The sequence below is a fragment of the Bos indicus x Bos taurus genome, chromosome 11, assembly GCF_003369695.1.
Source record: "Bos indicus x Bos taurus breed Angus x Brahman F1 hybrid chromosome 11, Bos_hybrid_MaternalHap_v2.0, whole genome shotgun sequence".
NCBI lineage: Eukaryota > Metazoa > Chordata > Mammalia > Artiodactyla > Bovidae > Bos > Bos indicus x Bos taurus.
Window position 1 is genome coordinate 59,375,056 of NC_040086.1, and position 24,483 is coordinate 59,399,538.

General features: G+C 38.6%; 1 long non-coding RNA gene across 1 annotated transcript in view; it reads left to right on the forward strand.

Moving 5' to 3' along the window:
- LOC113901340 overlaps positions 1-21,866 on the forward strand; it is a 63,003-nt gene extending 41,137 nt beyond the window's left edge. Inside the window, exons 2-3 of the long non-coding RNA XR_003513388.1 lie at positions 989-1,034; positions 21,351-21,866. This is a non-coding gene — a long non-coding RNA (uncharacterized LOC113901340). The remainder of the gene's footprint in view (positions 1-988; positions 1,035-21,350) is intronic.
- Positions 21,867-24,483: the final 2,617 nt, after the last annotated feature.

The following is a 24,483-nucleotide window of genomic DNA, read 5'->3' on the forward strand; positions in this document are numbered from 1 at the left end:
ATCTTCTCAACCCAGGGATCGAACTCAGGTCTCCCACATTGCATGCAGATTCTTTACCAGCTGAGCCACCCGGAAAGCCCATTGGGAAACCAGATAAGGTCAACTAGTGTCTCCACCTTTATTCAATAGTGTTTCAGAAGTTTTAGCTGAGGGAACAAAATAAAAAAGAAATTTGAAGTATTACTGTGATGACAATGTGATTATTATTTTTAGATAATATAAGATTAAACTGGTAAGCCAAAGAGACTAATAAAGAGGCAAGTACTTTGTGTAGAAAAAAAGTGAATGTATAAATATCAATAATTTCCATACACCAAAAATATTCCATTTAAAAATGTAGTAGAAATATACCATAGTTATATGTATGACATATCTCTGATCAAGATAATTGCAATATATTTATTAACTACTTTAAGAAGATATAGATAAGAAAAATTGCAAATGACTTAAACAAATGAACAAATGATAGAAACAAGATAAAAACAGTCTGGTGAAGGTATGAGGACATAGACATTTTCACAGACCATTTTAGATTGTTTATAGTATGAGAGTATAGCTTGTCAACACAAAAAATTTAAAAATTGCAATTATTCACTGGTAATACAGTTTTTCAGAATGTACTTTAAACAAAAAAAAATTAAGCATGTATGCAAGATCTTCTCTATATGAAACATTAATTTTACTACTGAGAACTGGAAGCAGTAAAAAAAAGTCTAGAATCAAGGGACATATTAAACACATTACAGAGTTCTAGTAACACAAAGCTTGTTGCAACATCAGATCTCAGGTTACTCTAAGATGCTTATTGCTATGGAAATATGATCATGCATTTTACATGGAAAATTAACTATAAAACATGCACTGTGGGATTTCAGTTCTGGGATGATATAGGAGGCAGACATGTGAATACCTAATAGGCATTCCAAACAATGTAGCAGAGGAAGAAAAGGAGTTGATTCCTAATATCCATTCTTCTTTCTTCCTGCAGGCATTAAGATTCTGAATTTTAGCTGATCACAAGCTGCCTGGCTAAGGTCTGTATAATACAGTCTCCGTAAGTAGTTGTAGCCTAGTGACTAAGTTCTGGGCATTGGTATGTGTATGGAAGTGATGTGGACAAATTCCAAGTAATTGCTTTAAAGAAAGGGAGCATTCTTCCCTTTCCTCCTTCATCTTGCTTTCTGGTATTTGGATGTAGTCTTAAAACATCTTCAACAAGGTGGAGGACATAAGAAAATGTATATTCAAAAAATTTATGTATCGGGAAATGGGAAGGTAGAAGGGAAGTAGTACAAAAAACAGTCAGAAAAATTAGAGATAGAAACAGAAGTCAGAAGTAGTGTGGAGAGAAGGAAAATGCCATTGTTTTGACATTTTAAAAATTAAGTGTGGAAACCGAAATGTTTTCCACTTTGGAAAGCTGTGTGGAAAGCCCCTCAGTTTTTCCACCTCGCTCTACCATGGCCCTCCCACCCACTGCTTCCCCACTGCGAACACAATTTTAAACTAAGTGTGTGTTCTTTGTCTTACACTTATTTTCTAGTTATTCTGTTAAACAGAAGCTACCCTGGTAGCTCAGTTGGTAAAGAATCCGCCTGCAATGCTGGAGACCTGGGTTCAATCCCTGGGTTGGGAAGATTCCCTGGAGAAGGGAATGGCTACCCCCTCAAGTATTCTTGCCTGGAGAATTCCTCAGACAGAGGAGCCTGGCGGGATACAGGCCATGGGTTGCAGAGTCGGACACGACTGAGCAACTAAGCACACACACATAACTAAGGCTAAATTCTGATAGCCAGACAGTTCTTTCAGGTTTTGCAGCCATAAGGATAAATCTATTCCTTGCATTTGCTGCCATCTGCTGGCTTTGTTTGTGCTAGCATACTCAGTACTTGTGCCTGCTTATTCCTGCACTTCAGGTAGTCCAGGTTCTGTGATTTTCTTTATGTTATTTGTTGCTGTTCGTAGCTAAGTCATGTCTGACTCTTTGCGACCCCATGGTCTGCAGCACTCCAGACTTCCTGGTCCTTCACTGTCTCCCAGAGTTTGGTGAAACTCAAGTCCATTGAGTCTGTGATATCATTCAACCATCTCATCTTCTGTTATTGCCTTCTCTTTCTGCCCTCAATCTTTTCCAGCATCAAGGTTTTTCCAGTGAGTCAGTTCTTTGCATCATGTGGCCAAAGTATTGGAGCTTCAGCTTCAGCATCAGTCCTTTAAATGAATATTCAAGGTTGATTTCCTTTAGGATTGACAGGTTTGATCTCCTTGCTGTCCAAGGAATTGTTAAGAGTCTTCTCCAGCAGTACATTTGAAAGCATCTATTCTTCAGCATTCAGCCTTCCTAATGGTCCAACTCTCACATCCATACATGACTATTGGTGAAACCATAGCTTTAACTAGATGGACTTTGGTCAGCAAAGTGATATCTCTGCTTTTTAACATACTGTCTAGGTTTGTCATAGCTTTTCTTCCAAGGAGTGTCTTTTAATTTTATGGCTGCAGTCACCATCCACAGTGATTTTGGAGCCCAAGAAAATAAAACCTGCCACTGTTTCCATTGTTTCCCAATCTATTTGCCATGAAGTGATGGGACCAGATGCCTTGATCTTATTTTTTTGAATGTTGACTTTTAAGCCAGCTTTTAACTCTCCTCTTTCACCTTCTTCAAGAGGCTCTTTAGTTTCTCTTCACTTTCTGCCATTAGAGTGGTATCATCTGCATATCTGAGGTTGTTGATATTTCTCCCAGCAATCTTGATTCCACTTGTGATTCATCCAGTCCAGCATTTTGCATGAGGTACTCTGCATATAAGTTAAATAAACAGGATGACAATATATAGCCTTGACGTACTCTTTTCCCAATTTTGAAACAGTCCATTGTTTCATGTCAATTTTTAACTGTTGCTTCTTGACCTCCTCTGGTTTCTCAGGAGGCAGGTAAGGTGTTCTGGTATTCCCATCTATTTCAGAATTTACTACAGTTTGTTGTGATCCACACAGACAAAGGCTTTAGCATAGTCAATGAAGCAGAACTAGATGTTTCTTTCTGGAATTCTCTTGCTTTCTCTATGATCCAAAGGATGTTGGCAATCTCTGGTTCTTCTGTCTTTTCTATTTACCTGCCTTTCATTCTTGATTAAGTAATTTTGAAAAGTCAAAGAGTCTTTCTTAACCCTGGTTTCCTCATCCATAAAGTAAGAATTATAATAAAGCTTGCTTTACAATTTTGTTTATCAGCCACTAAGATAATGCTTTGCAAAATTCTAAACAGCTGTTTTTAGAATGTCAGGGTATCTTGACTCTGATACCAGGCACAGTCACTTTTTTAAGTATTATTAATAAATTACCAACAATTCAACATAGCTGTAAAGTTTCACCTGAATAGTTCCAAGTTATAAAACATGCAGAACATAAAAAAGAAAAAGAAAGCACTGAATACCATCACAGAACCATTCAAGTTTACGTGTAAATCTGGATCTCATATGAAAACAAATCGATTCAATTTTAGGGCTCTGGTCTGCTTTTAATAAGTGTCCACCTTAGCAGGGAGTGGCTATGACACATTATCAAATATTATCAATATGTGCCAGGGACACAATTCTTTCATTTTTGAATATTAATAAAATAGAAAACAAATCACAGCTTTGTTTAAGCTGCTAATGAAACTAGCTTTAAACATACTACAGAAGTTAGAAAGAAGTTGATGGAATCTAGAGCACAAAGCAAAATTGTGAAAGACCTTTGGGGAACAGAAAGTTGGTAGGGTATTTATGAGGGAAGAAACTGGGGACCTGAGGTGGGGCAGGGCCAAAAGCCGAATGAGACAACATACTGTGGAAGTGCTTTCTGGTGTGTTCCACTCTTTTCTTCATCAACGTCAACAAAGAGAACATTACAGTGTAAACTAAAGTAGTCCAGCTGGGGTAGAAGACAGATTCTTGCAGTGATCCTGTCCCACCGGAGTCACACAATGTCAACCTAAGGAAAGAGCACTTTGAAAATAGGAGTGGACATATTTGATGGTCTTCGATGGGAAAGGTCACTTAAAATGAGTTGAGACTCGATGGGAATGCCAGATATCCTTGGCCCTGAAGTATTATCCCAAAGACACTTTTAAACTCACTTTGACAGGCCTACCATAGAACTGTGGCATCCAGGTTTACAATAAAGACAAGATATGCCATTTACAGCAACCTGGATAGACCTAGAGATTGTCATACTGAGTGAAACAAGTCAGATAGAAAGAGAGAAATATGTTATCTATCACTTACATGCAGTCTTAAAAAGTAATATAAATGAATTTATTTATAAAACAGAAACAGACTCACAGACTTAGAGAACAAGCTTATGGTTACCAAGGTGAAAGGGTTGGAAGGAGGGATAGGGAGTCTGGAATTGACATGTATACACTGCTCTATTTAAAATGGATAATCATCAAGGACCTGCTGTAAATCACAAGGAACTCTGCTGAATATAATGTAACAACCAAAATGTAAAAGAATTTGAAAAAGAATAGATACAATGTATATGTATAACTGAATCATTTTGCTGTACACTTGAAACTAACACAATGCTGTTAATCAATTATACTCCAATGTAAAATAAAATTTAAAAAAACAGTGAAAAACCCCCCAATACAGATAAGATAACTGACACCAAAAAGCAATAAGAAATCATAGGGGAAAATGACAAGACTAAGGTCTATGAAAGAAACAAGAGAATAAATAAATTTTCAGATAAATATTAAGCTTACAAATTTTGAACTTAAAAAGCACCACATATAATTCTTTTAAATAGGATATAAAATTGGTAGCAGACATGTAAGTATATAAAAAAACAATTTACAATATAGGTATGAAGAATATAAAATAGGAAATAAAGAACTAAAAATAGAATAAAGAAAAAAATTAGTAACTGGAGGCTGAGATCATGTAATATTTTATAGAAAGCACAGAAAAAGATTAAAAAGTTGGCAAAATAAAAGATAAGTCTAGAGATATGAAATATAAAAATAGAAGAGCCATCATCCATAGACTGTATATATCAGACAGAGAAAAAATGTAGAAAGGAATAATTGAAATAATATATGTCTTCTGTTTAAAGGAAGATGAAAAATGCAACTATAACCTTAAACTTTTTTTTTCTTTTTTTTTAATTTTTTTTTTTTTTTTTTTTTTTTACTTTACAATATTGTATTGGTTTTGCCATACGGCAACATGCATCCGCCACGGGTGTACACATGTTTCCAATTCTGAACCCCCCTCCCATCTCCCTCCCCATACCATCCCTCTGGGTCATCCCAGTGCACCAGCCCCAAGCTTCCTGTATCCTGCATTGAACCTGGACTGGTGATTCATTTCTTATATGATATTACACATGTTTTAATGCCATTCTCCCAAATCATCCTCTTCCTCCCTCTCCCACAGAGTCCAAAAGACTGTTCTATATATCAGTGTCTCTTTTGCTGTCTCGTATACAGGGTTGTCATACCATCTTTCTAAATTCCATATATATGCGTTAGTATACTTATGGCAGAGAGTGAAGAGGAACTAAAAAGCCTCTTGATGAAGGTGAAAGTGGAGAGTGAAAAAGTTGGCTTAAAGCTCAACACTCAGAAAACTAAGATCATGGCATCCGGTCCCATCACTTCATGGGAAATAGATGGGGTAACAGTGGAAACAGTGTCAGACTTTATTTTCCTGGGCTCCAAAATCACTGAAGATGGTGACTGCAGCCATGAAATGAAAAGACGCTTACTCCTTGGAAGGAAAGTTATGACCAACCTAGATAGCATATTCAAAAGCAGAGACATTACTTTGCCAACAAAGGTTCATCTAGTTAAGGCTATGGTTTTTCCAGTGGTCATGTATGGATGTGAGAGTTGGACTGTGAAGAAGGCTGAGCACCGAAGAATTGATGCTTTTGAACTGTGGTGTTGGAGAAGACTCTTGAGAGTCCCTTGGACTGCAAGGAGATCCAACCAGTCCATTCTAAAGGAGATCAGCCCTGGAATTTCTTTGGAAGGAGTGATGATAAAGCTGAAACTCCAGTACTTTGGCCACCTCATGCGAAGAGTTGACTCATGGAAAAGACTCTGATGCTGGGAGGGATTGGGGGCAAGAGGAGAAGGGGACGACAGAGGATGAGATGGCTGGATGGCATCACTGACTCGATGGACGTGAGTCTGAGTGAACTCCGGGAGATGGTGATGGACAGGGAGGCCTGGCGTGCTGCGATTCATGGGGTCGCAAAGATTCGGACATGACTGAGTGACTGATCTGATCTGATCTGATACTGTATTGGTGTTTTTCTTTCTGGCTTACTTCACTCTGTATAATAGGCTACAGTTTCATCCACCTCATTAGAACTGATTCAAATGTATTCTTTTTAATGGCTGAGTAATACTCCATTGTGTATATGTACCACAGCTTTCTTATCCATTCAGCTGCTGATAGACATCTAGGTTGCTTCCAAAAATATACAAGCAACTCCTGCAGCTCAATTACAGAAAAATAAACGACCCAATCAAAAAATGGGCCAAAGAACTAAATAGACATTTCTCCAAAGAAGACATACAGATGGCTAACAAATACATGAAAAGATGCTCAACGTCACTCATTATCAGAGAAATGCAAATCAAAACCACAGTGAGGTACCATCTCATGCCAGTCAGAATGGCTGCAATCCAAAAGTCTACAAACAATAAATGCTGGAGAGGGTGTGGAGAAAAGGGAACCCTCTTACACTGTTGGTGGGAATGCAAACTAGTACAGCCACTATGGAGAACAGTGTGGAGATGCCTTAAAAAACTGGAAATAGAACTGCCATACGACCCAGCAATCCCACTGCTGGGCATACACACCAAGGAAACCAGAATTGAAAGAGACACATGTACCCCAATGTTCATTGCAGCACTGTTTATAATAGCCAGGACATGGAAGCAACCTAGATGTCCATCAGCAGATGAATGGATATAACCTTAAACTTAAAGGTAAAAACCCACTTATATATATATATATTGCTATAATATTTGAGGTCACCCAATAAAGAAAACATTCTAAAGGCTTCCAGAGAGGAAAATAGCCTACAAAAGTATAAGTATCAGATTAAAATCATATTTCCCAACAACTGCATTGCATGCCAGAAAGTAATAGAATAATATTATTTATGAATTGATGGAAGATAAATCTGAACATAAATTTTTTTATCAAGTAAAGCTATAATATAAATGTGAGAGCAAAATATTATCCTCAGGCATATGAGACTGCATAAAATTTAATATGCAAAATTTTCTTTGAAAACACTTTTGGAGGAAGTACTCAAAAATAGAAATGGACTCAGGAAGAAACAAAATTTAGAAGATAACATTGGATAAGTGAGTTAAAAAAGCTTTAAAGTGGTCTAAATAAATAATATCCCCAAATTAAGAAAGGGCAGAAAAATATACTTGGTGAGGTTATCTACATATCAGAAGGAAGAAAGAAATGAATATTGTCCTTAAGAAATGGGAAGAAATACACATAAGTATACATAAAATTAAATATGTGTATGAATCACCAAGACTAAAAATCAAATAAACAAACTTAAATCAGAAGAGAAAGTAAATTTAAATCATTTAATGCTATTAGGAGTGAAGAAGGAACACAAAGTAACTAGAGTCTGAAATAAATATGATATATAGAAAACTGGACATACAAAAGCAGAAGTCCTAATATAACTGTAAATATAATAAATGTAAAAGGATTGCTGCTGCTGCTAAGTCGCTTCAGTCGTATCCGACTGTGCGACCCCATAGACGGCAGTCCACCAGGCTCCCCCATCCCTGGGATTCTCCAGGCAAGAAACTGGAGTGGGTTGCCATTTCCTTCTCCAGGAGATTTTCTCAACCCAGGGATCGAACCCAGGTCTCCCGCCTTGCAGGCAGACGCTTTACCATCTGAGCTAAATAATTCTTTTTGCTATTTTTTTTAATTGATTGATGATTGGTTTACAATATTGGTTTGATTTCTGTCATACATCAACATGAATTAACCATAGGTGTATATATTGTCCCTCCCTCTTGAATCTCTCCCACTTTCTTCATTGAAGAAGAAAGACAATAAAATATTGAATAAAACATAGTAATTTAAATTAAAAGTATGGCATATAGATAAGGTTTTCAGAAGAATATTAGTGAAACTGCACAGTGAGTAGGAAAGTAAATGCAAAGAAGTAGCAAGGACAAAAATAATAAAAAATGACTAATAAGGGTAAAAGTAGAAAATTAAGATTTATACTGAATCTTTGCTATATAAATGAAGGAGAAGAATAGATTGCCTAGTAAGGCATAATTTTATTAATCAACTTTAAAAGTACATAATAATATACAGAGCACATAATATAACATTGTGTAGATTTTATCTCTGGGGAAGTTAAGACAGAAATCTGTTTATGTAAATTATCCTTTTGGCGAAAAAAGGAGAAAATGGTACAATCATTTCATTGAGGCAAGAAAAGCATTTGATAATTTTCAATCCTAGTCTCTGATAGAAAATGTCAGAATATAAAAAGTAAAAGGGAATCCTTTTATTTTGAAAAAGAAACAACCTACCCTGATGATAATGATCATGGCATCTGGTTCCATCACTTCATGGCAAATAGAAGGGGAAACAGTGGAAAAAGTGTCAGACTTTATTTTGGGGGGCTCCAAACTCACTGCAGATGGTGATTGCAGCCATGAAATTAAAAGACACTTACTCCTTGGAAGGAAAGTTATGACCAACTTAGATAGCATAATCAAAAACAGAGATATTACTTTGCCAACAAAGGTCCGTCTAGTCAAGGCTATGGTTTTTGCAAGGTTTTGTATGGATGTGAGAGTTGGACTGTGAAGAAAGCTGAGTGTCGAAGAATTGATGCTTTTGAACTGTGGTGTTGGAGAAGACTCTTGAGAGTCCCTTGGACCGCAAGGAGATCCAACCAGTCCATCCTAAAGGAGACCAGTCCTGGGTGTTCATTGGAAGGAATGATGTTGAAGCTGAAACTCCAATACTTTGGCCACCTCATGTGAAGAATTGACTCATGGAAAGACCCTGATGCTGAGAGATTGGGGGCAGGAGGACAAGGGGACGACAGAGAATGAGATGGCTGGATGGCATCATGACTCGATGGACATGAGTTTGGGTAAACTCCGGGAGTTGGTGATGGACAGGGAGGCCTGGCGTGCTGCGATTCATGGGGTCACAGAGTCAGGCACGACTGAACGACTGAACTGATGATAATGGGCTTAACAAAGGACAGAAATGGAATGGACCTAACAGAAGCAGAAGATATTAAGAAGAGGTGGCAAGAATACACAGAAGAACTGCACAAAAAAGATCTTCACGACCCAGATAATCACGATGGTGTGATCACTCACCTAGAGCCAGACATCCTGGAATGTGAAGTCAAGTGGGCCTTAGGAAGCGTCACTACCAACAAAGCTAGTGGAGGTGATGGAATTCCAGTTGAGCTATTTCAAATCCTGAAAGATGATGCGGTGAAGGTGCTGCACTCAATATGCCAGCAAAAATGGAAAAAACAGCAGTGTCCACAGGACTGGAAAATGTCAGTTTTCATCCCAGTCCCAAAGAAAGGCAATGCCAAAGAATGCTCAAACTACTACATAACTGCACTCATCTCACACAATAGTAAAGTAATGCTTAAAATTCTCCAGGCCAGGCTTCAGCAATACATGAACCGTGAACATCCAGATGTTCAAGCTGGTTTTAGAAAAGGCAGAGGAACCAGAGATCAAATTGCCAGCATCTGCTGGATCATCAAAAAAGCAAGAGAGTTCCAGAAAAACATCTATTTCTTCTTTATTGACTATGCCCAAGCCTTTGACTGTGTGGATCACAAGAAACTGTGAAAAATTCTGAAAGAGATGGGAATACCAGACCACCTGACCTGCCTCTTGGGAAACCTGTATGCAGGTCAGGAAGCGACAGTTAGGACTGGACGTGGAACATCAGACTGGTTCCAAATAGGAAAAGGAGTATGTCAAGGCTGTATATTGTCACCCTGCTTATTTAACTTATATGCAGAGTACATCATGAGAAATGCTGGGCTGGAAGAAGCACAAGCTGGAATCAAGATTGCCGGGAGAAATATCAGTAACCTCAGATATGTAGATGACACCACCCTTATGGCAGAAAGTGAAGAACTAAAAAGCCTCTTGATTAAAGTGAAAGAGGAGAGTGAAAAAGTTGGCTTAAAGCTCAATGTTCAGAAAACTAAGATCATGGCATCCAGTCCCATTACTTCATGGCAGATATGTGGGGAAACAGTGAAAACGATGGCTGACTTTATTTCTGGGCTCCAAAATCACTACAGATGGCAATTGCAACAACATAATTAAAATACCCTTACTCTTTGGAAGGAAAGTTATGACCAGCCTAGACAGCATATTCAAAAGCAGAGACATTAAAGTAATGGCAAAGTGCCAAAAAAGGTCTGTCTAGTCAAGGCTATGGTTTTTCCTGTGGTCATGTATGGATGTGAGATTTGGACTATAAACAAAGCTGAGCACAGAAGAATTGATGCTTTTGAACTATGGTGTTGGAGAAGACTCTTGAGAGTCCCTTGCACTGCAAGGATACCCTACCAGTCCATCCTAAAGGAGATCACTCCTGGGTGTTCTATTGGAAGGACTGATGTTGAGGCTGAAACACCAACACTTTGGCCACCTGATACAAAGAGCTGACTGATTGAAAAAGACCCTGATGCTGGGAAAGATTGAGGGCAGGAGGAGAAGAGGACAGCAGAGGATGAGATGGTTGGATGGCGTCATTGACTCAATGGACATGGGTTTGGGTGGACTCCGGGAATTTGAATGGACAGGGAGGCCTGGAGTGCTGCAGTTCATGGGGTCACAAAGTGTCGGACACAACTGAGCGACTGAACTGAACTGAACTGATGATAATGAGTTCAGTCACTCAGTGGTGTCTGACTTTGTGTGACCCCATGAACCGCAGCACACCAGGCCTTCGTGTCCATCACCAACTCCCGGAGCCTACACATACTCATGTCCATCGAGTCGATGATGCCATCCAACCATCTCATCCTATGTTGTCCCCTTCTCCTCCCACCCTCAATCTTTCCTAGCATCAGGGTTTTTTCAAATGAGTCAGTTCTTCACATCAGGTGGCCAAATATTGGAGTTGCAGCTTCAACATCAGTCTTTCCAATGAATATACAGGACTGATTTCCTTTAGGATGAACTGGTTGGTTCTCCTTACAGTCCAAGGGACCCTCAAGAGTCTTCTCCAACACCACACTTCAAAAGCATCAATTCTTCAGTGCTAAGCTTTCTTTATAGTCCAACTCTCACATCCATACATGACTACTGGAAAAACCATAGCCTTGACTAGACGGACCTTTGTTGACAAAGTAATGTCTCTGCTTTTTAATATGCTGTCTAGACTGGTTATAACTTTTCTTCCAAGGAGCAAGCATCTTTTAATTTCATGACTGCAGTCACCATCTACAGTGACCTTGGAGCCAAAAAAAATAAAGTCTGTCACTGTTTCCACTGTTTCCCCATCTATTTGCCATGAAGTGATGGGACCAGATGCCATGATCTGAGTTTTCTGAATGTTGAGTTTTAAGCCAACTTTTTCACTATCCTCTTTCACTTTATCAAGAGGCTCTTTAGTTCTTATGATAATAGCAAACCTTTTAATGCATTACATTAGGATGAGATATCAACAACCTCAGATATGCAAATGATGCCACTCTAATGGCAGAAAGTGAGAGGAACTAAAGAGACTCTCGATGGGGGTAAAAGAGGAGAGTGAAAAGCTAGCTTAAAACTCAGCATTCAACAAACTAAGACCATGGCATTAAGTCCCATCATTTCTGGCAAATAGATGGAGAAAAAGTGAAAACAGTAGCATAATTTATTTTCTTGGGCTCCAAAATCACTGCAGACAGTGACTGCAGCCACAAAATTAAAAGGCTTGCTCCTTGGAACAAAAGCTATGACCAAACCTAGACAACATATTAAAAAGCAGAGATATCACTTTGCCAACAAAGGTCCATATCGTCAAAGCTATAGTTTTTCCAGTAGTCATCTACAAATGTGAGAGTTGGACCTTAAAGAAGGCTGAGAGCCAAAGAATTGATGCTTTCAAACTGTGGTGCTGGAGAAGACTCTTGAAAGACCTTTGGACAGCAAGGAGATCAAACCTGTCAATCCTAAAGGAAATCAACCCTGAATACTCAATGGAAGGACTGATGCTGAAGCTGAAAATCCAATATTTGGCCACCTGATATGAAGAACTAACTCATTGGTAAAGACCCTGATGCTGTGAAAGATTGAAGGTAGGAAGAGAAGGGGATGACAGAAGATGAGATGGTTGGATGGCATCACCGACTCAATGGAGATGAGTTTGACCAAATTTGGGGAGACAGTGAAAGACAGGGGATCTTGGTGTGCTGCAGTGCCTGGAGTTCCAGAGTCAGGCATGACTTGGCTACTGAACAAAAATAACAGGATGAGATGTAGGGAATTTCCTAGTATCATCATTCCCTGATGTGCAGTGCGGAATTGAAAACAATTTATATATCTATTACTATGGTAAATAATAGTAGAATTTCTTTTCTTTGTAAGGGATGGAATACTATAAAGTGTTCTAAAATTAGTAAAATTTATACAACACCATGATTAGATTTTTAAAAGAGTAGTAAGTTTAAAGTAAGAAAGTCTATTACTGTAAATTTTTAAAACTTGCAAGTATCAGCATATACTTTTCAACAACATATGCATAACTTAAAATGCATTTTAAATACTCTAGATTTGGTGAGTATAGAGTCAGACTCCAGTCAAGAAAATGGAATCCATGCCAGGTAGTTTAATATGGAGAGACAAGGAGGAAAATCACCTGCGTTTTCCCCTTCTCTCCTTTCTTGTGCCTTCTATTGACCCAGCCTAACATGACAACAGAGGATAAGGGAGTCTGGACATGTATTCTGTAGGGGGTCTGTTCCTTGTTTAAAATGCAGGCCAAGGGCATGCAGGGGGAATGCAGACTGGTTGGATCTGAGGGCCAACAGGTAATGAGTAGCCCAAGGCCTTTACAGGAGAGGGAAATAAGTAGATAGATGATATTGGATGAAATAATAATAACATTAAAATGACTGAAAAGTTTGCCAACCAATGCTTCCAGTGTACCATGAACCAAGCAATTTTGTGAATCTGAGATAAATTATAATGAAACAGAAACATTATTAAGCACAAAAATAATATTAATGAAATGAAAACTTTTTAAACTAGTCAATCTGCTGTAATGCTTACTTATTTGAGATTTGATCTGGTGGAGATCACAGAGCAATTGCTCTGCATTCTCATAAATCCACAGTATGTCCACGGTACCGTATCATTTCTGTTAGCTAATGACTATACCCAAGCTGGAGTAAAGTAGCAGTAATTTAGATGAGACAATAAACTTTATATTTTTAAATGATTAATCATTTCTCTATGTAAAGAAATGTTCTGTGTTCTGACAGAAATCTCTCAGAACACAGATTATTCAACCAGTTAAAGAGAAAAAGAGAATGATAAAAGACAAACACACCCAGTGCTAGGCCCTCCTTGGCATGTGCTGACTCATTTAATCATCTCTGCAACACTGAGGGAAGTTCTAAGTAGTAGCCTCATTTTACAGATGAGGAAACTGATGGTCAGGATAGCTTAAAGTATTACCTTATCACACTGCTATGAATGACAGGAATAGGATTTTAACTCACTCATCCTGGAGCTAAATGAGTTAGAAAGATAAGAAACTGACCAATTGATAGGTGGCTTTAACCTTATAAATTCAACCTCATCTTCTTTCTAAGTAAACTTGCTTGCTCACATACTAGAGGATCTAAGAAATATTCTTGCCTTTTAGCTTAGAGAGGAGTCAGGACAACAATTCAGTTCAGTTCAGTAACTCAGTCGTGTCCAACTCTGCACATCATGAACTGCAGCACACAAGGCCTCCCTGTCCATCACCAATTCCCAGAGATTACCCAAACTCATATCCATTGAGTTGGTGATGCCATCGAACCATCTCATCCTCTGTTGTCTCCTTCTCCTCCCACCCTCAATCTTTCCCAGCATCAGGGTCTTTACAAATGAGTCAGCTCTTCACATCAGGTGGCCAAAGTATTGGAGTTTCAGCTTCAGCATCAGTCCTCCCGAAGAACACCCAGGACTGATCTCCTTTAGGATGGACTGGTTGGATCTCCTTGCAGTCCAAGGGACCCTCAAGAGTCTTTTCCAACACCACAGTTCAAAAGCATCAATTCTTCAGTTCTCAGCTTTCTTTATAGTCCAACTCTCACATTCATACATGACTACTGGAAAAACCATATCCTTGACTAGACAGACCTTTGTTGACAAAGTAATGTCTCTGCTTTTTAATATGCTGTCTAGGTTGGTCATACCTTTCCTTCCAAGAGTAAGCTTCTTTAAATTTCATGGCTGCAATCACCATCTGCAGTGATTTTGGAGCCCAGAAAAATAAAGTCTGACACTGTTTCCACTGTTTCCCCATCTACTTCCCATGAAGTGATGGGACCAGATGCCATGATCTTAGTTTTCTGAATGATGAGCTTTAAGCCAACATTTTCACTCTCCTTTTTCACTTTTATCAAGAAGCTCTTTAGTTCTTCTTCATTTTCTGCCATAACAGTGGTGTCATCTGCATATCTGAGGTTACTGATATTTCTCCCGGCAATCTTGATTCCAGCCCATGATTTTTCATGATGTACTCTGCAAGTAAGTTAAATAAGCAGGGTGACAATATGCAGCCTTGACGGACTCCTTTTCCTATTTGGAACCAGTCTGTTATTCCATGCCCAGTTCTAACTGTTGCTTCATGACCTGTATACAGGTTTCTCAAGAGGCAGGTCAGGTGGTCAGGTATGCCCATATCTTGAAGAATTTTCCACAGTTTATTGTGATCCACACAGGCAAAGGCATTGGCATAGTCAATAAAAAAGAAATAGATGTTTTTCTGGAACTCTCTTGCTTTTTCGATGATCCAGCAGATGTTGGCAATTTGATCTCTGGTTCCTCTGCCTTTCCTAAAACCAGCTTGAACATCTGGAAGTTCACGGTTCACGTATTGCTGAAGCCTGGCCTGGAGAATTTTGAGCATTACTTTACTAGCATGTGAGATGAGTGTAATTGTGTGGTAGTTTGAGCATTCTTTGGCATTGCCTTTCTTTGGGATTGGAATGCAAACTGACCTTTTCCAGTCCTGTGGCCACTGCTGAGTTTTCCAAATTTGCTGACATATTGAGTGCAGCATTTCCTCAGCATCATCTTTTAGGATTTGAAATAGCTCAACTGGAATTTCATCACTTCCACTAGCTTTGTTTGTAGTGATGCTTCCTAAGGCCCACTTGACTTCACATCCCAGGATGTCTGGCTCTAGGTGAGTGATCACACCATCGTGATTATCTGGGTCATGAAGATCTTTTTTGTACAGTTCTTCTGTGTATTCTTGCCACCTCTTCTTAATATCTTCTGCTTCTGTTAGGTTCCTACCATTTCTGTTCTTAATTGAGCCCATCTTTGCATGAAATGTTCCCTTGGTATCTCTAATTTTCTTGAAGAGATCTCTAGTCTTTCCCATTCTATTCTTTTCCTCTATTTCTTTGCACTGATCGCTGAGGAAGGCTTTCTTATCTCTCCTTGCTATTCTTTGGAACTCTGCCTTCAAATGGATATCTTTCCTTTTCTCCTTTGCTTTTGGCTTCTCTTCTTTTCACAGCTATGTGTAAGGCCTCCTCAGACAGCCATTTTGCTTCTTTGCATTTCTTCTTCTTGGAGATGGTCTTGATCCCTGTCTCCTGTACAATGTCACGAACCTCCCACCATAGTTCATCTGTCTTTCAGATCTAGTCCCTTAAATCTATTTCTCACTTCCACTGTATAATCATAAGGGATTTGATTTAGGTCATACCTGAATGGTCTAGTGGTTTTCCCCACTTCAATTTAAGTCTGAATTTGGCATTGAGAAGTTCATGATCTGAGCCACAGTCAGCTCCTGGTCTTGTTTTTGCTGACTGTATAGAGCTTCTCCATCTTTGGCTGCAAAGAATGGAATCAATCTGATTTCGGTGTTGACCATCTGGTGATGTCCATGTGTAGAGTCTCCTCTTGTGTTGTTGGAAGAGGGTCTTTGCTATGACTAGTGCGTTTTCTTGGCAAAACTCTATTAGCCTTTGCCCTGCTTCATTTTGTACTCCAAGGCCAAATTTGCCTGTTACTCCAGGTGTTTCTTCACTTCCTACTTTTGTATTCCAGTCCCCTGTAATGAAAAGGACATCTTTTTTTGTTGTTAGTTCTAAAAATGTCTTGTAGGTCCTCGTAGAACTGTTCAACTTCAGCTTCTTCAGTGTAACTGGTCAGGGCATAGACTTGGATTACTGTGATATTGAATGGTTTGCCTTGGAAAAGAAGAGAGATCATTCTGTCATATTTGAGATTGCATCCAAGTACTGCATTTCGGACTCTTTTGTTGACCATGATGGCTACTCCATTTCTTCTAAGGGATTCCTGCCCACAGTAGTAGATATAATGGTCATCTGAGTTAAATTCACCCATTCCAGTCCATCTTGGTTCGCTGATTCCTAGAATGTCGACGTTCACTCTTGCCATTTCCTGTTTGACCACTTCCAATTTGCCTTGATTCATGGACCTAACATTCCAGGTTTCTATGCAGTATCACCAGTCACATCCACAACTGGGTGTTGTTTTTGCTTTGGCTCCATCCCTTCTTTCTTTCTGGAGTTATTTCTCCACTGATCTCCAGTAGCATATTGGGCACCTACTGACCTGGGGTGTCCATCTTTCAGTGTCCTATCTTTTTGCCTTTTCATACCGTTCATGGGGTTCTCAAGGCAAGAATACTGAAGTGGTTTGCCATTCCCCTCTCCAGTGGACCACATTCTGTCAGAACTCCCCACCATGACCCATCCATCTTGGGTGGCCCCACACAGCATGGCTTAGTTTCACTGAGTTAGACAAGGCTGTGGTCCGTGTGATTAGATTGGCTAGTTTTCTGTGATTATGGTTTCAGTCTGTTTGCCCTCTGATACCCTCTCTCAGTGCCTACCATCTTACTTGGGTTTCTCTTACCTTGGACATGGGGTCTCTCTTCATGGCTGCTCCAGCAAAGCACAGCCACTGCTCCTTACCTTGGACGTGGGGTCTCTCCTCTCAGCTTCCGCTCCTGACCTTGGATGTGGGGTATGTCCTCTCTGCCGTTCCTGCCCCCGCAGCCACTACTCCTGTGGGACAGATAAGCAGATTCTTATCTCCATTAGTCTTTAACCTGACTTCTGTGTGATTTCCCAAAGGTGGTGATCTCAACCACAGTAGAGGGTGCCTGCCACATTCCGCAGAGATAATGGGGTTCAAGGCAAATCAAAGAAACAATCAGAAGAACACAAGTTGCTTACTTCATGCCCATGTATATCTTCTTTATTTCTTTCACTGAGAACATTACATTCCACCTATCTTCATAGCATGAGACTCCACTATAACTTTGTATCTATGAGGTAGTCTACTCTTCTAAAATACTTTGGAGCTTGGCCCCAATTTGTCCTCTTGTCTGAATGAAATGAGATACATAATCAAGCTCTTAAAATATTAAAAATTCCATTATTGTATATCTATCTAAATGAGAAAACAGTGGCTTAGTAAGGTTAAAGGCAATTTTGAAAAAAAAAAAAAAGAGAGAAAGAAAGCTACCCAACCTTCTGGCCTTTGTCAATGAGTACATGGTTGTCTACATTCATTACACATGGAATTTGTTTTTTAAAAATTATATTCACATTGATATAAATGTGATAAATGTGTTCTCTTGATTAACTTGCTCAGCGATTACAAGCTGAGCTTCCAGTAATTCTGAAACTTACTTGCTTCTGTTTTGGATTACTTGAACAGGAGGGAAACAGCCATGTGGGTAAAGAATCATTCTGAAAAGAAACAGAATTAATGCCACCAGTTCTCCATCAACTTTTCAGGAAAAATCTGTGTAGTCCTTTGTTATTTCAGGATCTGTTCCTCTTTGTTAAATGACAGTAATTCAGTCTTTGAGTTTCTTGAGGAAAATAAAATTTGAATGTCAAGAACAAGACCACAGTGAAGTAAGCCAGAAAGAAAAACACCAATACAGTATAATAATGCATATATATGAAATTTAGAAAGATGGTAATGATAACCCTCTATGCAAGACAGCAAAAGAGACAGATATATAGAACAGTCTTTTGGACTCTGTGGGCGAGGGCAAGGGTGGGATGGTTTGGGAGAATGGCATTGAAACATGTATATTGCCATATGTGAAATGAATCACCAGTCCAGGTTTGATGCATGATACAGGGTGCTTGGGGCTGGTGCACTGGGATGACCCGGAGGGACGGGATGGGGAGGGAGGTGGGAAGGAGGTTCAGGATGGGGAACACATGTACCCCTGTGGCAGATTCATGTCAATTATGGCAAAACCAATACAATATTGTAAAGTAAAAATAAATAAATAAATTTAAAAATAAATAAACAAATAAAAGTTATGTTTACATTTAAAAAAAGGAAAGGGTGAGGCCAAGATGAAGAATTCTTAATCCTCTAAAACAAATCTTTATCAAAAAGTCATGGAAGGACTGTGCTGTTAGGGGACAATTTAAGTTGTCAACATGATGCAAAATAGAAAAAGTGTGGTGATGATCTCAAGTCCCGTTGTTTTTCAATGGCATTCATCACAATGGAAATGGCAGACGTTACATTTACAGAAAAACAGTAAGATCAAGCCTCTCTGGTGGGCACCCAGAGAATCAGGAGGCTACTCAACAGCACACACACCCCTGAAGAATGAAGGCAGCTTAGGGTCCAGGGTTAAATATGGAGGGAGTAAAGAAGTGGTTGGTTCATCACTAACAGTCATAATTCCACTTTTTAATCTTAAAAAGTGCTTTCTTCCCCCATGTCCTTCCAAATATGATTTGTTATAAATCAATTCATGTTTAGTTTGCTTAATTAATATATTAATAAATTAGTATAGTATTTTTATACACACACACACACAAAAAAGAGCTAAGAGTTCAACAAAGAAGCAGGCATAAGTTTCATGGAGATGCAGGTTCCAATAAATTTTCTTTTTCACATCTGGGACTTCTTTTACTTTCATCTGCTCCATCTGCCTGTGCTGAGAGAGCTAACAAGTGCATCACTGCAGGCTTCTCAGCATCTTTTTTCTTTGCTAAGACACCATATCTTTAAAGTTTTAATATTTGCCTGTAAAATTATATATTTAATAAATATGTTATACATGATCATTATTGAGAATTTGTTAAATCTCATGAAGTTACAAAGCTTTTTTTCATAATTCAATTATCCAGAAATAGCTACATTTAACATTAGATAAAAATCCTCTGGAGGAGTAAATGGCTATTCACTCCTACATTTTTGCTGAGAAAATCCCATGGACAGAGGAACCTGGTAGGCTACAGCCCATAGGGTCACAAAGAGTCAGACATGACTCCAGTAACTGAACATACACAGATGCACACATGTTTCTCAAGGCCATACCCACACATACATAGATACATCTATAAACTGAGTTCTGACTCTATACTAGATTCAGACTAGAATGACTAGACTGACACTAGAATGACTCTACATTCTTTATTTCACATTATACTGCAAATATTTTCATTAACTATTCTTGAAAACACCTTTTATAGCTATTACTTAACATATTGTTATGTGGATGTACCACAATCTATTTAAATATTACCCCCAAACTGAACACATCCATTTTTTCCTGAAGTCCTTTATATCTACCCTGTAATTTAGAAATGCAAGGGCTTTTTCTCTAGCACATATGTATTTGTCTAATGTGAGTGAGATGCTTTCCAATTTTTTCTTCTTTTTCTTGGTGTATAATTGCTTTACAAGGTTGTGTTCATTTCTGCTGTACAATAAAAGTGAAGCAGGTGCATGCCTTCATGCTTAGCTGTGTCTGACTTTGTGATCCCAGGGACTGTAGCCCACCAGCCTCCTCTGTCCATGGAATTTTCCAGGGAAGAATACTGGAGTGGATTGCTATTTTCTCTTCCATGAATCAACTATATGTATACGCTTACCCCCTCGCTCGAGAGCCTCCCTCCCCCATCCCACCCCTCTAGGTCATCAAGATACCAACAAGATAAACTAATGAATCTAAAAACAAAATCAAACAATTAAAAAAAAATTCCAATGAAATCACAAAACAAACAAACCAAAAACCAAAGCAGAGAACTAATGGAAGAATAAAGCAAAGGAAATAAAACAAATAGGCAAAAATGATTTTTTTTAAAAAAGGAAAAAATCAATATACAAACCAAAGTGGGGAAATTGTCCTCAGAGACCCATTATGCAGGGATCTTTACAGTCCTTTCCAGTGTTCAGGGTTTCCTAATAGTATTCATTTGGTGTTCTATGGTAATTGTTGCATCTCTAGATGTATTCCTGATGCATTTGTGGAGAGAGATATTTTCTATATCCTCCTTCTGCTTGCTCAGACATCTTGAAATTCCCTTGCTTTCCAATTTTGCATTCACAAAGGAACTGAGAAGTCCAACTCCAGGCAAAAATCTTACGTGTAAATGATCTAGCTTAATCATAGGCAGTGATAAGGTTTAGTGTGGCAGATCTCAAGAAAAGCTGGAGCTTATTTTTGCCACCTGACTGTGCTATCACAGGAAGTGAAGAAAGGCTTGATTGTAACTTCCAGGATGGCTCATAGTCCTAGCTAATCTACTAGTCCCATGACTGCTCAGCATTACTAGGGGTTTCTTTTCTGCATCTTTCAAATTACACTTGAATACTGTCTCTCACATTTTTTAAGTTTCCCAATGGAATAGAGGGAAAAAATAAATATGAATTCAATTAAAAATGAAAAGGATGGATTAGTGAGATTAATATTTAGGAGGCAATTGCACTTTTTGAAGAATCATTCTAGGCGTTTTAATCTAAATATCACATTCAATTTATATTTACATTCCCATGCAGTCTTCACAAACATTTTATTAGGGAGATATTATTTACCCACTTCACAAACAGGAAAAGTCAGGTGTCAAATCAAACAAACTCTTGAAAATGCTTAACTGTCTCCCTGTAGCAATGACTCTGAGTAAATTTCCTCTTGGCAGGCAATGAAATATTTTAGAGTAAAGTTTCTATATTTCTTATTACATTTAAAGATGGTATGTATAAGCAAATACTGAAGATCAACATACATTTACTTTGAGTTGATGGCACCAAGTAAAACAGCATTCTCCTTGTTTTTTCCTCAGAAATATGTTTTGTCCTTGGGGAGACAAGATCTTCAGGACAAGTGAAATAAAATCCTGACTTTCATTCTTACATCGTGTTCCCTACTCCAGTTGAAAGTAATCATCAGGGGAACTTTATTCTTCACAGGAATTAAGCATATTTACGTCTTGTCAAGTTGAATCAAAACTCAAACAGATGGAAAGAACACGGTAGAATCCTGTAAGTAACACACCTGCTTGTTGGTCTCACACGCTTCTAGTATTTTCAATTATTCACAAAAAATTACCGACATTATATGTTTATTATTCAAGAGTAAAAGACATTAAAATATTTAGAAGATACTTCTAAGAGGCAAAACAGAACTTGAGGCATGAGCTTTGGCGAGGCCAGTGAGATAAAATATAAAATGAATTCACTAATCATGACAGGTTATGATTAGTCTGCAGCTAATGACTGGTCTGCAGCTCTAAGAAATGTTCGTCTGTTTGCTATATCTTTATGCCCATTTCACAGGTTTATATTTGATAAAGTCCCCCCAAAAAATGGCATAGAAAATGATTTTTATAATGATTGCTGAAGGAAATTCCTGGAGTTACATGGGTTATGCTTGTGCTCTGTACTTCAGTGATTAAATAAATTTATTTGCTCCTCAGTGGTGACTTGAATGTGCCTTAAATTTAAGTTAGATATTTCAGGATCTTGCTAGGCTAATGAATTTATCTAATTTTGAATATGTTTAAGAGCCAACATTAACTCTGTATTGAGTCAGCTTCTAGGACTTATCTAACAGTGAATAAGAAAAAGAATAAACAAAGCCAGCTTTCCTGGAATTGGGCAATGATGTAAAATCAGACATTAGAGCAAACAGCTAGAATATAAGAAATAGAGGCCAAAGTGTTTTATAGAGTACTGTGGAAACACAAGGTAAAGACAGTGAAATCCCATGAGTCAAACCAAGATTTTCTACCTTTCAGAGTAGTCTGCTGTGGGTTAAAAATGAAGCAAAATTAGAAGTGTTTGGATAAGTAAAACAAAATAAGGATAGCTATCATCAACATACTTTCTCAACATGAAAGCAGTTAAAGGGCATTCACCATAAAGTCCATGTTGATGGACAAAGATAAAATATTAGTTTATATTTGTTGCAAGTAATATCAAGATTGCCATGAGAAATATCAATAACCTCAGATATGCATATGACACCACCCTTATGGCAGAAAGTGAAGAGGAACTAAAAACCCTCTTGATGAAAGTGAAAGAGGAGAGTGACAAAGTTGGCTTAAAGCTCAACATTCAGAAAACTAAGATTCATGGCATCTGGTCCCATCACTTCATGGCAAATAGATGGTGAAACAGTGGAAACAGTGTCAGACTCTATTTTTCTGGGCTCCAAAATCACTGCAGATGGTGATTGCAGCCATGAAATTAAGAGACGCTTACTCCTTGGAAAGAAAGTTATGACCAACCTAGATAGCATATTCAAAAGCAGAGACATTACTTTGTCAACAAAGGTCTGTCTAGTCAAGCCTATGGTTTTTCCAGTAGTCATGTATGGATGTGAGAGTTGGACTGTGAAGAAAGCTGAGTGCTGAAGAATTGATGGTTTTGAACTGTGGTGTTGGAGAAGACTCTTGAGAGTCCGATGGACTGCCAGGAGATCCAACCAGTCCATTCTAAAGGAGATCAGTCCTAAGTGTTCTTTGGAAGGAATGATATTAAAGCTGAAACTCCAGTACTTTGGCCAGCTCATATGAAGAGCTGACTCATTGGAAAAGACTCTAATGCTGGGAGGGATTGGGGGCAAGAGGAGAAGGGGACGACAGAGGATGAGATGGCTGGATGGCATCACCGACTCGATGGACGTGGGTTTGGGTGAACTCCAGGAGTTGGTGATGGACAGGGAGGCCTGGCGTGCTGCAGTTCATGGAGTCTCAAAGAGTCGGACACGACTGAGCGACTGAACTGAACTGAATTGAATATCAAACTGCTTGTAATTGTAATGTAGGCTAAATGTGGTTTTGTCACTTATAAATACACTGATAATTAAAAGTACATTTGGATTCTGAGAGTATTTGTATTTCACAGGAAAGACTGCTGCTCAGTCAAAATAATATGTTAGTTGCTCAGTTGTGTCCGACTCTGTGTGACCCCATGGATGGTAGCCCACCAGGCTCCTCTGTCCATGGAATTTTCCAGGCAAGAATACTGGAATGGGTTACCATTTCCTTCTCCAGGAGATCTTCCCAACCCAGGCATTGAACCTGGATCTCCTACATTGCAGGGAGATTCTTTACTGTCTGAGCCAAGACGCCCAAAATGATATATGTTGATATTTATGATTGATAAATTCTGAATGTGATTGAGAGAGTCATTTCCTAGGCAGGTTGATAAGGAGTCTAGGGGTCCCCAAGGAGAGAGGGGTCTGGAATTCTCAAGGAGGAAGAAAGGACAAACTTTTTTTCTTTCTCCACATTCCTTAGGATTATATAACAATAATGTATCCTGCCTAAGGACAGTCTTTGGATTAAACCTTCTGTTATCTTAAGATGTAAATTATGGGAGTAGACCTGGTCTTTACAAGGATGTATCCTGCCTGAGGACAGTGTTATCTTAAAATGTAAATTATGGGAGTAGGTCTGATGAGGTCTTTACAACCTCCAGACATTCTTTGGATTATATAACTTCATTGTTAACACTAGCAAGCGGGTACTCTTTCTGCCCCCTTCTGATGCCTATGTCAGAAGCTTTCTCTATCTCCTTTATACTTTAATAAAACTTTATTACACAAAAGCTCTGAGCGATCAAGCCTCATCTCTGGCCCCGGATTGAATTCTTCTCCTCCGGGGGCCAAGAATCCCGATGTCTTCGTGTGATTCAACAACAACCTTTCATGATCCTAACTACAAAATGATTTTTAGGTGAGCTTAATTTATAAACACTCACCCTGTGGTTAAATCTAGTTATGTTTTAATGCTAAACATTTTAAAAGAAATGTAAGGGGTAAATGAAATAATAGAAATGGCTCTAATTACTACTTCTGTAATGCCCACACAAAGTTGTACAGTCTCACAAACTGGATTTTTTTCCCAGTCACAGATAGTCAAGGTCCACTTCTATGTTTCTTGTCTATGTTGCACTTCCATTGTTTGTTAC